Raw genomic sequence first — 14,922 nt, 5'->3', positions numbered from 1 at the left:
ACTCCATGCTCAGGGACAATGTGTTATAAACCAACAACTTTGTACAACTATTAAAGTATTAGGATAAATCATGGTCAAAAAAAGTGTCTTGTCGATGAATTATTTTGGTAAGGTTAATCTTCTAAATACTCATTACATCAATCTGTAATTCCCTATTCTTTATCCACATTTGTTCACCTGTAACAGCACTATAATAGATTCATTAGGTGAGCTACAGAATACATTGGCTAGCCTCCAGTAAATCACTTCAGTGCACAACAGGCTGTCAGCATGTCTAGTCCCACTAAATGCAACACAATTACATATTTTAACAGGTGCAGCATTAAGAAATTTTGCTTATCGTGGGAAGTTCTGATGTCAGATCTTTCATCCTAACATTTTATCTTTTGAATAATCAGGAAAAAAATCACCAGGGCCACAGAATCATAATAGTGACGCAGTAAACTGCCACCATGGATCCACCTTTCCACAGTAAAAACAAATTCCACCTAGCAGAGAAAGCAACTACAGGATCTATTCATTTTATTATTACGGATATCTCAAGTTACCATGACCTGTGAGATTATACTCTGATGTCTCTGAAGTCTCATAACTGTACAAGATTTATTCAAAAAGCCAAGATAAGAATTAAGGAACATATCCCCAAAATTTATAAGCATGCTTTCTGCACAATCCCGTGGGAACACTTTTCCATCTTACATTATCTCTTGAACCTTAGCTTTGGAAGAGTGTGTTGCTCTAAGTAGGGCCAGCATCACAAACTGATCTGAAGTCAAAGCAGGCCATGCACAGGCAAGGGCAAAAGTTAGAGGAGCAACAGGGAGAAAAGCACCAAGCCCTATCCAAACCAGTCTGCACAGGTCACAGTCTTCTGACAAACTGGGAAGGAAAGCAAGGAGCATGGACACTAAAGCTGGCTGCATGTATTTCATTTCTCAGTTTTCAGACCTGTTCTCCCTAGGTGAGCTCAACATAGGTACTCAACACTGAAGAGCTGGGGAACAGGGGCTGATGAGGCAGGAACAGAGAGAGTCACTAACTATAGCCTTAATTATTTTCAGTCTATGGTAGCTGCAAAATATCAAAATCATAACACAGTGATTTTCCCAGAGAGGTGAAAGAGTAGTTGTTTTCTAAGAATGCAGGGCATGGAAAATTAAAGACATTATTTTGATTTCTTTTTCTTGCTGCTTTGCTTTTTTTAGAAATTCTCCTGGCACATTTCAGGTTGGTCTCTTGACACTTCCAAAACTGGTCTATGGGGATTTCCAAAATCCAAGCTACAAATGAAGATGTATATGTTATTATCACATCTAACACTGGGCAGTATTAATAAAGGAAAATGTGATTTGTTTTTATTAGTCAGAATCACACAATTTACAGGGGCAGACACAGCAGCTCAGGAGGACTGAAAAAAACCTGTACTCTCTGTAGAGAGAACATGATTAAAACATTGAACACTTCTTACATCCTTTCACAGCATTAGGCAGGGATCTGACTATAATTTGAAGACTAAGATGCAAATTCAATAAAAACTCCACTCATTCCTTCCACTGTAGTTAAACAGAGAGCCCTAAACCTGTAAGAAATCACATGGAATCATCAAGCTTCCTGCTGGCTGGCCATGAGAAACTGTACAATGATTGGATTTTAAATCACTGAATCAGTGATTGTAAGTCATTTGTTCCACTGAAACACTGAAGTTTACCAGTTTTCTGTTTCTGGGCAAATGGGATAAAAGGCACTCTAGGGTTCAGGAGCAAATGTACTTTTACTGGGTATTTTTGATCTGTCATCTAGACCATTTATTAACTCCTTTTCCATCGCTATCTGTCTGTTCTTTTTTCTCTTACCTGTAGATTAAACTTATTAACTTAGGGCAAATCATTTGGAGTGTGTGCTCCCCTGCATGGCACAGTGCATGCAGGACCCAAGAGCAGCATTCCTAAACTCTGCAATAACACCATGAAATACCACTGACAGTCACCAGGTGAGCTGTATCTCCCTGATCAACACACTGCATCAATTTATCTTAGACTGAGTGACAGCACAAGGTCAAACTGAAGATTACAGCCCACCTTCAATGTAATGCTTTGTGCTTTGATTTAAAAGCTGTCTTGGGGTTCTAGAATTTTAATGAAGCAGAGCAACTACATACAAGTTTTACTGAAAATCCATTTACAATCAGAATAGTTATACTGTAATCGTGTGGCTCTCCATCAAGAAAAACATCTAGCCAGACTTACAAACATGCATCAAATATCCTACAGTTGGAGGAGGAGGGAGGGAAAAGAGAGCTCATTCCTTTCTCTGGCTGGTATATTAAAATGTAAAGCCTTTAGAGTCAACTCAGTCTTTTCAATGTGCATTTGGACAGTGCCCAGCACAGAGCCCCTGAGTCCCCAATTAAAGTGTCTATTCTCCATCACAACAGGAACGAATATGTATTGAATAGATTCAATAGACATTAATTCACCAAATAGCTTAAGGTGATATTTCCGTTTCCTAAAAGAGGAGAGCTCGAAAGGAAGTCACTTGGGCTGTAAACAGAAGTTTATCATATTCCACTTCCTTCTGTGACGATTTTTCTTTTTATGGCTACCTGATTTATAGCACCATACAAAGCTCAGCTGCCAAGTAAAAGGGAATCTGAGCAGCAGCAGAGGCTCCTCCCTCAGATTTTAACTCCATTCTCCCTATGGCTCACAGTATCCACGCAGCACGTTTGCTGCAAGCAAACTGGTCTATAAATGAAATAAAGATAATCACAGCACTCAAGTCTGCACTCAGGAGAAAGACACTCAATTCCCACATTCTGAGGGTGTGCCTTCCCAAAGAAACAGGAACACAGCACAGAAGCAGCACCTCTAATCCTTTTCTCACCCAAATTCTATGGTAGGAAGGAAGATGTGGTTTCTGCCAGTGTATCTAACATCTGAACTTTAAACTCACACCGGCGCTAAGGCACCTCTCGCCTGATCATCTGCATTGCTGTCAGATAATAAGAACAGATGGTGATATTTGATACTAACTAATCAGCTAGCTTAGCAAAGAGTTGGGTATACGTTTTCATAACAAGAGATCAGATGAGGCTTGATAAATAAAATTTCCCATGGGAACACAATACTGGAAATACCACCCTAATAATAGAAAAATATAACTAATTCAATAAAGAGCAAACAAAGGCAACCTTAATTATAGAAACCTCAGTGCTTACAATCTTTATGCTACTGGAATTACATTTGCAAAATAAAACTGCCAAAAGGTGATTTTCCCACAGCTAATAAATGCCAGCAGACAAATCAGTAATGAACATCCTGTTCTTTTCCTAGAGAATCCTTTTGTAGTAATACAATCATTATCAAATAAAATAACTAAAACTAAAGCTGATCAGGAAATTTTTATTAAGTGCTCTTTTTCAGAGAATATAAATTTTTGTTATCATAAACATTTGGGAGTTTCAGCAGAGAAGACTTGATTGATTTCTTTTCCCCCAAAAAAAATCCCCAAACCTGAAGTGTCCAATTTCTATGACATTTTTCACAGAGAAGATTAAACCATTTTTTTTCATTACTTTTGGCTGTCAGAAGAATAGTGATCTAAACAGCTTCAGGCTAACAAAAGACAGCTTTGCTTGCTGATTTTTCTTTTTTCATTTTAGAACTAAAATATGTTACAAAGGTTATTTTTACCCATCCTTCTGAATGTAAAGTATTGAAGCTATTATAATGGCATCTTAGCTGTGCTGAGAATGAGCAAAGAAGTTTACTGACCAGAACAGGATGCAATAAAACTTGCTTTGTTTTGTCTGATGTCTTGCATATGAGAGAATATCCATTATTGACCAAGAGTCAACAATGAGTTGAGCTACAAATTGAGTTAGCAGCTAACTCTGCACATCTCAGAAAACTTAGCATTTTTCTGTGCACTCTTTAAATGGGCTTTCCCAAATACACAGCCTCATCTGTGCAATTTATATTTTAGGAGATATTAATATTATATTCCAGAGCACCTTAGATTGTTCTTCCAACAGGATATTCAAAATCACAGGGTAATATTGCTTTGGTGTCAATGTAAAGTCATGGGATTTTGGTATTCCAGAGCTGAACACTTAATTGTGCCACTATCAGTGTATTCGGTTCATTGCTCAGAGTGCAGATGAATTTCACCTGAGAAAAACAGGATTTCACAAGGCAAAGCTCTGCCTGTCTGCAGACCACAAAAAGACAACATGAAAACAACTACAAAACAGGAGCAACAGTTGATAGACCCATTTGGTGTTTTATCAGGCTTACCTTTCTAGGATAAAGGGATTACTCGTATCACGCAGTAACTGTCACCAGCACTGAATAATAAAGTCATTCAAGCTGGAAGGAACTTACGGGTGTTTTGCAGGCCAACCTCCTGCTCAAAGCAAGGCCAATATCATCAGACAAATATACAATTGTCTAAAAAGATATACAAACCTAGTAAGTTTCCCTGTTAACTTATATCCTTTGAAGTTTTTTAAAAGTTGATATCTTTAATACTGAAGACAATAAGTAAACTAACAGCATCAGAAGAAAGGTCTTCCAAACCAAATGCTATTCTGCTTGGTAGTGCAGTACACCACCTGTTTCTTTGGGCTTATGTGCTGATTTCTCAGCAGGAAGGCAAGAAGCAGAGGTATGTTCATTTGAACAGCTGAAGAGCAGTGCAAAGAGTTTATGATGGGAAGACCATGACCTACAAGAATCTTCTCTGTTGCCAGCTGTTTTTAAAACCTGTATCAATTTGAAACTCTATCACATATAACAAAGAACTAGGAATTTCTTAGTGAAGACACAAAAACTCTACCTTATGCTTCAAAGGGAAATTAAAAACAAAAATCTAAAAAATACATTTTTCTTTCTGTCCCCATTGATCTTGTTTTTAGCAGCAATAATCCCCACCAAAATAATAAGGGCTTTTCAGCCTTCTTCACATCTTTCAGCCATGGACCAAGGTCAGCACAAACAGGCTCAAAGGAGGTAAATGGGGTGTAGTCTACAATTCATGGTGGACAGCCAGTGCCTGCACTTACATTTTGAATTCTTGGTCATAATCAAGTAGTGCTGAAGAAAATCTTCATGTCCAGCCTCTGTTCTAAATAAAAAACACTGTTGGAAAAAGAAAGGGAAAATTTTTTTTAAATATTCTACACTGAAGAATCAATTGCAAATGAAAGAAAAAGCATTTCTGACTTGAAAACAAGCAGAGGAGAAAGAGTCCTCATTTTACTGACAGCAACATGACAGAAATAATGACAATATCTCATAAAACTCCAGTTATAAATGTGTCACATTTCAAATATGAAATAACATGACGGACATAAATGAGCACTAGAAAAACTCCTTCAGTTGTGGGAAAGAGAAAAGTGTGGGAAAATATAAATGGGAGGGGTAATAAAACTAGTGCTGACCTTTGTTCAAAGTTCCCAAGAGTAAATACAAAGCAAATTGTAGCTCGCCTTGTGGCAAACTTTTATGGTGCCCTACATTTGATTTGTGAACTCTGCTGTACTCAATAACAACAGCAGAAAAGAGTGAGGATATGATCTCTCTGCAATTCTTCAGTAATTCTAAGACAAAACCCACTTAAGTGTGAGCTATTTTATTTACCAGTGCAATGCCCAAGAGATTTTCTCCTGTTATTCTTTTCTTTCTCTCTCATTTTTTTTCCTTTTTTTCCCCCCCTCTTTGTCTTTTTTCCCTTCTTTGGTTGCAATTTTCAACAAATATCAAAATGAACTAAACAAAGAAAAGGAAAAGTTGTGCTCTTTTCCAGGAACAAAAAATGGGCCTCTGTTATGCGGTTCCTCACAAGAGATGCATACAGCCTTCTGCCTATATGCTTTCATGTGTGTTAACAGTGTTTAAAAATAACTCTTCCTCATTTTGCATTCAGTAAAGTAGTGTTTCTCCAAGTATATGTGCTGCTACCTTGAAAATCATTTCTCTCCTAAAAATATTGCATTTTTTGTATTCTATTGTTTCAGTTCTAAGAAAACTCAAACAATAAATATTCTCAGACACAGAAAACATTAAGGCATAAAATGAAAAAGCCACTGCCTCCACCCCACAAAGCCACTCAGCTGTGTACAGAGATCTTCCAGGAGCATTGCTGGTGTTTTAAAACACTTGAATTGCTGCCAGATGTGTAAGATAAAGATATTAAATCAGTTTATTGCTGCAGGGTGAGATTTTCTAGAGTAAGGTCCAACCCTCATGATGTTTACAGGCATTTAATACAACACAATAGAAACTCAGGATGTGGCTAATGTAGATATGAATGAGAGGAGTTTTTTCTAAGAACTAAGGGCATATAAAAAATATTTCAAAGAAAAATTACTAAATTCTTCCCAGAAATAGAAAGAAGAAGGCTTAGACTTCCTCACAGACAGAGACAAGACTTCTACGTTACCTTTCTTGCATCATAATAACTCATAACTGATCAAAACAAAGACTTTGCAATCATTGACCATTTTAGACAGGTTTTATTCTCCTCTAAAGCTGCAGGATAGACCCTTCCAAACTTTTTATTCATTAGACATGAAAGACACCACCTCTTCAGTCACATTGTCCTATTCCATTATGAAAAATGGGGATATAGCTATTCTCATAGCACTGTCTGTGTGTGATGAAATGCACTCCTCCTTCCAGGTCTGCATGCTAAAAGGTGAATGAATGAGCCAAGGATTTATAGAATCCACTGAACAGTCAGATTCTTTAGAGATTATCCACTAAATAAGATTGGATCTAGTGTTCTACTATTACTTTTTCCAAAACCTGCTCACAGTTAGAATTCCAAAAGAGGGCAGTGATATTTGTCACTCCATTACAAAGCAAGGAGAGAGCCTTTAAAAAGGATGCTGACATCCTAAAAATACCAATAAAAACAGGGATAGTGTCTCAGGTGGACAAAGCATCATTATTTCATTTACTTTAACTTGGATAGCTCATGGCTTGGATTTACCTCATGGTGAGTCCCTAAACAAATAAAGTTTCTCAAAGAGATTTTTTCACATCTCCTCTATTCTATGAATTTCACTGCCAGATAGTGTGACCACGCCCAAGAATTCTTTTTACATCATTATTTTTGCAATTATGCATTTCACATAAAATTTCATATTTTATTTCAAAATAAAAACCAGAATAGAACAATTGGTCTCTTACCAATTGCCATTTTTTTTAATTTAAGCTTTTCAATAATCTTTGAGTCTATTCTTGACAAATAGTACAATCCAACAAAAAATCCATATGAGATGGACTTCCTTTATCCTCACAAAAAGTAAGATCAACTAACCAACCAGAACAGGCTCTCCTGGTTAAAACAGATCAGCCTTTAGACATTGCAAAGAACTCCAGCCCCCTCTTGTGACAAACGAGCAGAAGACAAGCACAGTTTCATAGCGTGATACTGCACAATTTGAAACTGTTTCCATCCAAATAAAATTCCTTTAGAAAGATTGTGAGGCTGGAACGAAATAGCTTGGTTTCCTGTAGTCACAATCCTCTCTATCTTAACATAGGTAACACTTTTAGTTATTTCCAAAATGTATAGTAAGGAAAGTGCAGTCATCAGATGTGTTTGAAAACCTTTTTTAGTTCAGAGCATCTCAGGAGCTCCAGTTTGCATGTATATACAGTGCAGAGTTTCACTGGAGACTACAGAGATCTGTATTAAGCTGCACAGAACTTTGAAGAGAACTGCTAAGAATCAGTCTTCTAGAATACCAGAACTGGAATTTTTAATGCCATTTGTGTGAACTGCAGACAGACAAAGATCAAAACCTTCAGATTAATTAAGATGATCGGTTGCACATACAAACAGGCTAACTATTCACCTCAGACCTTATCTAAACTAAATTACCAGGTCTCAGCAGTTCAACTCAAATTAGTCCATTGACTGGCTTTGCTCAAAAGACTGAGCACATAAAAAAATTTCAAAGATGGCAGAAGAAAAATAATACCTCTCACATCTCCTATAGAACCACAAGCATAATCCTCTAAGTATCTATTCTCTGTGGGCCATCTGCTCTGAATAGGCAATTTAAATGGCAATTCAATAAAAGGTTTCCCTCAGCCTCATCTCTTGTTTCTCTAGTTTCACCATCTGTCTAATTCTGGGCATTTCCTCACTAACATCTTTTATCTTTTACTCTATCAGCAAGCAGAGGTTTTTCAGCACTTGGATTTTAGTTAACACGAAGGGATGCCAAGAACAACGTACAGATTGCTGCAGCGATGGATAATTCAGTTTGAAATAATGGAAAAATGTATTGTTTTAAGTCAAGTTTAAAGCAGATGTGTAATGACATGGCCATACTCTTGGCTAAAACTATAAGTGCTGTTTAATTTTTCATTTAATATCCTATCTTTTGCTCTGTAGCCTGCCCTTGCCCCTACCGGTAGCCATGCTTGTCACTTGTACAGGTACATACCTACTCATTGTGTCTACACAGCCTTGAGCTCTGTAATGTCATGTGGTCATACAATCTGTTTTCCAGCTGGTAGATAATATTTTATCTATTAACAATCCACTTTCTCTCCCATTTTTTCCCCCAGCCAAATCCTGACAAACTTTTCTGATGTGTTGGAAACTCAGACATTTACACATACACAAAGTCTGCAAATAAAGTTGTAATATAAAATAATGTGAAATCATTCAAGCTCTTTCACTTTTGAGTAAAACAGAAGAGATCAGCAGGATTATAGCAGGATGTGACAATGGCCAGTTTATATTCACAGCAGCAACTCTATAGTGGAACAGCAAGGGTTACTTGCCATGATGGTCTATTTCAGGATTGAAAGCTCAAGTGTTATTGTTACCCTTATTTTCCACCTCAGAGCAGTGACCTAAAGCAGTGCTTAATGCCAGTAGTCTTTAGGAACAACCTCTGAGCTCAGCTACTGCCATCCCTTGTGTGAGATGAAAAGCTTTACCAGCAGTGTCTCTGAGCTTCTGTTGCTGTGAATACACCATTTCTCACTCCAGGTGTCCCACGCTAGATATACAGGCAGGTTAGGAATGCAGAAGTTTTTGTCTGAGTCACAACATGATCCCACTTACTCATCTATCACACCTCTTCACCAGACTTTAACAGCTGTTTGATGTTCCCATCCACACAGCACTCCATGGTGGCAGGCCATGGGCACTGGAGGCAGGATCTACACTTCTGAATGGAAAAAGCTCAGGTGACAATTTCTCATTTAAAGTAATCTAGTGATCTCAATAGAGGCAGCAAACCATTTTAAGGCCATTCTGAAAGTATATTAAACTCTTGGCATAGCCACTGATGATGTGAAAATAAAGACACAACAAGCAGAGAGATGGGACAAGTTGCAGTGAGACAGCTCCCTGCTGTAGTGCTGCACTCACTGGCACTGTCACCAGAGCAAAGACCCCACTCGTGACCCCTGAAGGCATGGACAAGCAGTCCATGTAACTCTACTTCTGCAGTACTCTATTCCCACAAATATCTCTGTATGTTATTTATGGTGTGGCCTAGGAATTCCAGGTAGAGGCAGTACATCATAGCAGAGTTTGAACTGGTCCTTAGAGACACAGGCTGGAACTCAGTGTGCTGACCTGATTTGTCCAGTGCTGAGCCAAAGCCAGAGGATAGGAACTAATATAATGTATTGGGAAGACTTTCCTGAAGCAGTAAACAATGTACCGGAAGCAGAAGAGTAGCTGCAAATAGATCCACATTTAGCACTAATGAATGTGGTTCCAAAATTCTGGCTATCAGTGCTGAAACATAAACCTTCTATTAAGCCACGTTTCACATTCCAAAAATACAGAGAGGTGGAAAATGCACTTCTCCCAACACTATGCTGCCATGACCCACAGCATTTCAACTAGATGAGCTTGCTAATATATCATACATCATTTTAATCTTGACACACTGTATGTTAAAATGAGGAAATCCAGAAAAAACGTAAGGTACATCACATCCTGTTTTTTAATTGACAGTGTGAGATTGTGTCTGATCAGATGAGCTTCATGTGCAATTCTTTACCACTTAATCCTACTGCATCTTTGCTCTTTACTAACTAAGCAATTATTCTTCTAAGGCAGTGCAGCCCCATCTCAGGAAATGATCCCACCTGTAAATGGTTTTAAATTGATACCTGTAGTTAAGTTATAACAATATTAAACCAATCAGCAATAGATAACCACCCTTCCTTGAAGTGAAACATCCCCAGCATACAGAATGGGATTGCTAGGTTGCAGCACTATTAGCTCTATACTACCTTAGCAGGGCTCCCTCAGCTTTTAACCAACCTGACGCTCTTCCTGCATTTGTACTCTGCTGAACACAAGCAGCCTCACAGCTTCCTGCGTGATGGTGATAACATATGTCTGACTTTGTTGTTGTCAGCTGGAGTGAAGGGGAAGACAATGCCCTTTGAACTGTGAAAAGCAGTATAAAGCTTATCAGATCCTCTCCAGATATCACTGAAGGAAATGGACTGGAAGAGTTGGCCCCCCATAGGAAATATATGTAAAAAACCTGTCAGGACTAATCTTTTTGAAATGTCGTTAAAAACACACTTTTGCAAATCTGAGTCCCTGCTAGACAATGTCATTTGTACAAACTGAACTGAAGTAAAAGTGGAGAGGAAGACCTGTACACCACTCATTAAACTCAAGTACACATCACTCAGTAGTCAGTCATATCAAGACCGCTTCATTTTACAGTGCCAAAATAAACCTCTCTTAGTGATTATTTCTCTGGTCCTTTTCTGAAGCCAAGTTTTAATGGTCACATACTGTATAAAACATTATACACAACTTTTCCCACTAAAGAGTTCATTTGGGGGTTTTGTTTATCTGCAAAGCCTTCTAGGTGAACTGCAGCAAAGTAAAGTTGTTACAACTGGAGTTGAATAAAAGGGGGAGGAAAAAAAAAAGTGTAATTACTATTCCTCAATTTAGGTAACTGAAAAAAAACCCAACCAAATCTACAGATGTCAGGTGAAGCATCAGAAACAGAAGCACTTCACAATCTTTTCACAGAAAATATTTTAATTTATTTTAGTTTTTTGTTGCCCCTATAGCACCATTAATACACAGTACATAATAAACCCTTGTGTTTCACACTCAGAACACTCATCCTCTTAAACAATGGTTAAATCATTTAGGAGTCATGACATCACACTGGAGATTATTCTGATGGTGTCAATATAAGAATGTAAGCAAGATAAAATATTATTTTCCATATTATTTAAAAATCTATTTTAAAATTATATCCAGGCAAGTTTATTAGTGGGACTGAACACACAATGTTCCACTGCAGATCTGCCCCAATTTATCAATGCTGTGCTCTGTTCCAGGTATCTGTCACACTCCAAGCTTCATATTTCCGGTACAAAGGAAAAGGAGAAGTGTTTTTCTGATATGGGGTCTTTGTTGGGTTTTTTCCTTTTATTTATAGCTTTTGAAATTATGTGGAAAGAATGCAGCTGGCTGATGTCTGCCAGAGAGCTGTACCCATGTGGCTTTACTCAGAAACTATTGCTCAGTTTCAGGAGCTCACAGAAATCAGTGTCCTATTGGACAAATCCAAAGCCCAAACCACTGCTTAATGACTGTTATAAAGCAGAAAGCAGCTGATCAGAACTCCACTGTGTCACTGAGAGCCCTGAACTGCCCTTTCCTGAAAGGGGTGATCAGTCTAGCAGACAAGGCAGGCAAGAGGAGAAAGGAAACATTCCTGAGAGAAAACTGAGGCACTGAACTATTTTGCTCAGGGAAGCCTATAAAAGAACTAGGATTATGAGCTTCTCTTTGGGCCTGGTCTACCACAAGGTCATCTTAGTTTTTAAATCTTACAATTCTTAGTTTTTTTTCACCACTAAGTTACTATCTCTGACAGGAGTTATATCTTCCAGTTTCATAATTTGCAGATTTCACAAATCTTAGGACTACATATCTGTTTTCTCCTTGCTCATATTTTGTTCAAATTTTGTTTACTATAGAGATGTACTAAAAAAAAAAAAAAAAAGCTATCACACACCAATATATAAAAGTAGCAAGGCAAAAAAGTCATCTTTCTGCTCTCTGGCCTAGTAAATCTTGACAAGATGACAAGAGAGGGGCAAAGTTCCCTTTCCTGTATTATTTCACATGGCTTAAATTCTGGAAACAAGAGACTTCCCAAGTATACAGAAAATAGAGATTTGACCTTCGACAGAGGTGGGAACTGACTTTTTTTTTTACTTTTTATTTCAGAATGAAATTCAGGACTGGGATCCCAGAGCATTCAAAATTGCATCCCACGTGGGCAAAATAATCCACTGTTATCTGGACACTTCATGGTAACAATTTAGAGAGATGAATACAGACAGAAGACACCACCCAGCTGTACCTTTTATACAGCCAACAAATCCTAGGGGTTCAAAAAGCTCTTGTGCATTGACACTAAAGATGAAGCTGTCATTGCCTTAAAATGCAAAAAACCAAATTAAGAGGCACGTGTCATCTCAAAAAACATTAGGAAAAAACCTACAGTAGTTATTACTTTTACATACAGTTATTTCTAAAGACTTTTCATACAAGTGGATTCTGAGACACAGCATGAGAGTGTCCATACTAGGAATATGCTTTCAAGCCCCTGCTGGCAAAGATCAGTACAGGCTGATCTGTTCTAATGGGAAATAAAGCAGAGTCATTTCCAATTCTGGAATGTTATAAGGGACTGAGGGTTAAGAACATTTGTACTCCGAGGCCAGTAAAGCCAAACAGAACAAAAAGTGAGTAAATACTGGACCAGCTCTAGAACAGCAATTGTTCAAAAGGCAGTTTGTAAGAGCAAATTGATACATTTTGTGTCATATAATGTAATTTTGTAATTGCAAAAGGGAACTGTTTGTCATGTGTTTCATATAATAAAGAAATAGAACAACATTCCCCAGGGGTTCTCACTAAAAGGGCTCCTTATACCATAACCTGGAAAAAACATGTCCAAAATATGTTCAATGCAGCTGTTAATCTGTAAAATTTACTGTAACAGGTTCTTTTCTGAAGCTCTTTCTCTGGAGAAGTTTAAAAAAAGTCTGTAACTTAATCCTTTAAATGTGTTTGTAACTCCATGCTTCAAAAGTTTAGCAAGGTACAAGCATTGTCAGGTGCCTTTCTCAAACCTAGGATTAAGAATGCTACAAATCACAAGTCCAGTAGATTTTATCTACTCTTAGGACTCCTCATCCTACAAAGAAGATGCTAAACATTTTTGCATGGCTGTTAATTCTACGACATCTTATGCCTCATGGGGGAAAATAGTGAAATACAATTTTTTATTTACTAAAGTATCATTCAGGAGAGATGATGCAGAAGTGAAGACAATGAAAAGAACATGAGCAAGCTGATCCAGGAGATTTTACAAGAAGTCTGTAGTACCCAGCTAAATATTACATCTTGAGGACTTTGCTTAAGAATGCTGTCTACTGGGGATGTTGTCTGCTGATCCTTTTCCAGCTCCTTTATCCACATTCTGCTGGCAGGATTAGTTTAAGGATTATTTAAAATTAGTTGAAAGAGTTAACTCTGAGGACTATTTGACACACAACTTAGTTAAAAACAGCCACTTCAGTGTTTCCAGTTTAGGTGTCCACTTGAGCTGAGTTAAGCCTGGACAGCTGTGAGGAGCTCACCTGAATTGTTCTGTGCCATGGCAAATCCCTGTCCAGCTGGTGCCTTTCACACAACAGTTCTCTCTTACTCAGGCACCCCAGCTGTTTCTTTCATGAGCAAAGCATTCAAAAACCTTTCTATCTAATTTTTTTCTCACCTCTGCACTGATCTGGATTGTGCTGCTTGATCAGCTTTTCTTTATCAACGCTTTTCCTCCACCATCTGGCACAGGATTTATCCATTTTGGTCCCAGAACCTCATCCCACCTCCTCTGGCATCCCCAAGCGCCTCTGCTGACCCTTCCTGCTTGTCTGGGAGCTCTGCTCCATCTGTCACATTCCAGCCGAACTCAAGTCACTTCTGAAAAAAAAAAAGGTAATTCGTAGAAGCTGAGTAGAGGATGGGAAGGATTTCTTATGCCTTAAAAAATCATACATGTGACTTAAACCTCCATTACCACACTATGACAGAGTGGCCTAGGTTGGAAGGGACCCTAAAGATCACCCAGTTCCGACCCCAGCCATGGGCAGGGACACCTGCCAGGCTGCTCCATGCCCCACCCAGCCTGGCCTTGGACAATTCCAGCCACAGTTTCTCTGGGCAGCCTGTGCCAGGGTTCACCACCCTCAGGGAAGAACTTTTTCCTAATATTATACATATTATACACAATTTGCATATAAAATGTATATATATTCATACTACACCTAGTAAAAAATACATCAATGACTCTCCTATTACCAAAAGACCCGTAACTATCGCTGTTTGAAGAGCTGTTACAGATATGTCACAGAGAGGGTAAATAAACGCATTTTTACAGGCTGGCGGGAGTGCAACCGCTCCCCCTAGCGGGCGCTGCGCAGCGCAGAAACCCCGCTGGTGAAGCTGCTCAGGGCTGCTCAGCATTTAAAAAGCACATCATAAAGCGGGTCAATTTCAAGCGATTTCCAAGAGTACCGAGGGAAGGGAGCGGAGCGGGTGAGGCGGCGCCCTTCGCTGCCCGCGCAGAGCCGAGGCCGAGCCCCTCATGAGGGCCGCGCCGTTGCCATGCCGACCGCCCGCTGAGGGGCTGAGGGGCCGCGCGGCCCGGCCTGCCCCCTGAGCCCCCGGGACCCTCCGTGCTCCCACCGGGAATGGTGGCTCTGTGTGTGTGACAATCACTGAATCACGGCATCCGCTGGGCTGGAAAAGACCGCCGAGGGCAGCGAGTCCAACCACCCTGTGCCCCAACACCGCTGCCACGTCCAGTCTTTCCTTAAACACCTG

General features: G+C 39.0%; 1 long non-coding RNA gene across 1 annotated transcript in view; it reads right to left on the bottom strand.

The window, feature by feature from the left end:
- LOC146434437 (uncharacterized) overlaps window positions 1-14,689 on the bottom strand; it is a 127,925-nt gene extending 113,236 nt beyond the window's left edge. The window contains exons 1-3 of the long non-coding RNA XR_014853383.1: window positions 14,475-14,689; window positions 13,817-14,019; window positions 5,063-5,138 (exon numbers count right to left, since the gene is read on the bottom strand). This is a non-coding gene — a long non-coding RNA (uncharacterized LOC146434437). The remainder of the gene's footprint in view (window positions 1-5,062; window positions 5,139-13,816; window positions 14,020-14,474) is intronic.
- Between the last annotated feature and the right edge of the window lie 233 nt (window positions 14,690-14,922).

Source organism: Lichenostomus cassidix, chromosome 7 (genome assembly GCF_008360975.1).
Source record: "Lichenostomus cassidix isolate B80296 chromosome 7, HeHo_3.0, whole genome shotgun sequence".
NCBI lineage: Eukaryota > Metazoa > Chordata > Aves > Passeriformes > Meliphagidae > Lichenostomus > Lichenostomus cassidix.
This window is presented reverse-complemented; position numbering and strand designations above follow the sequence as displayed.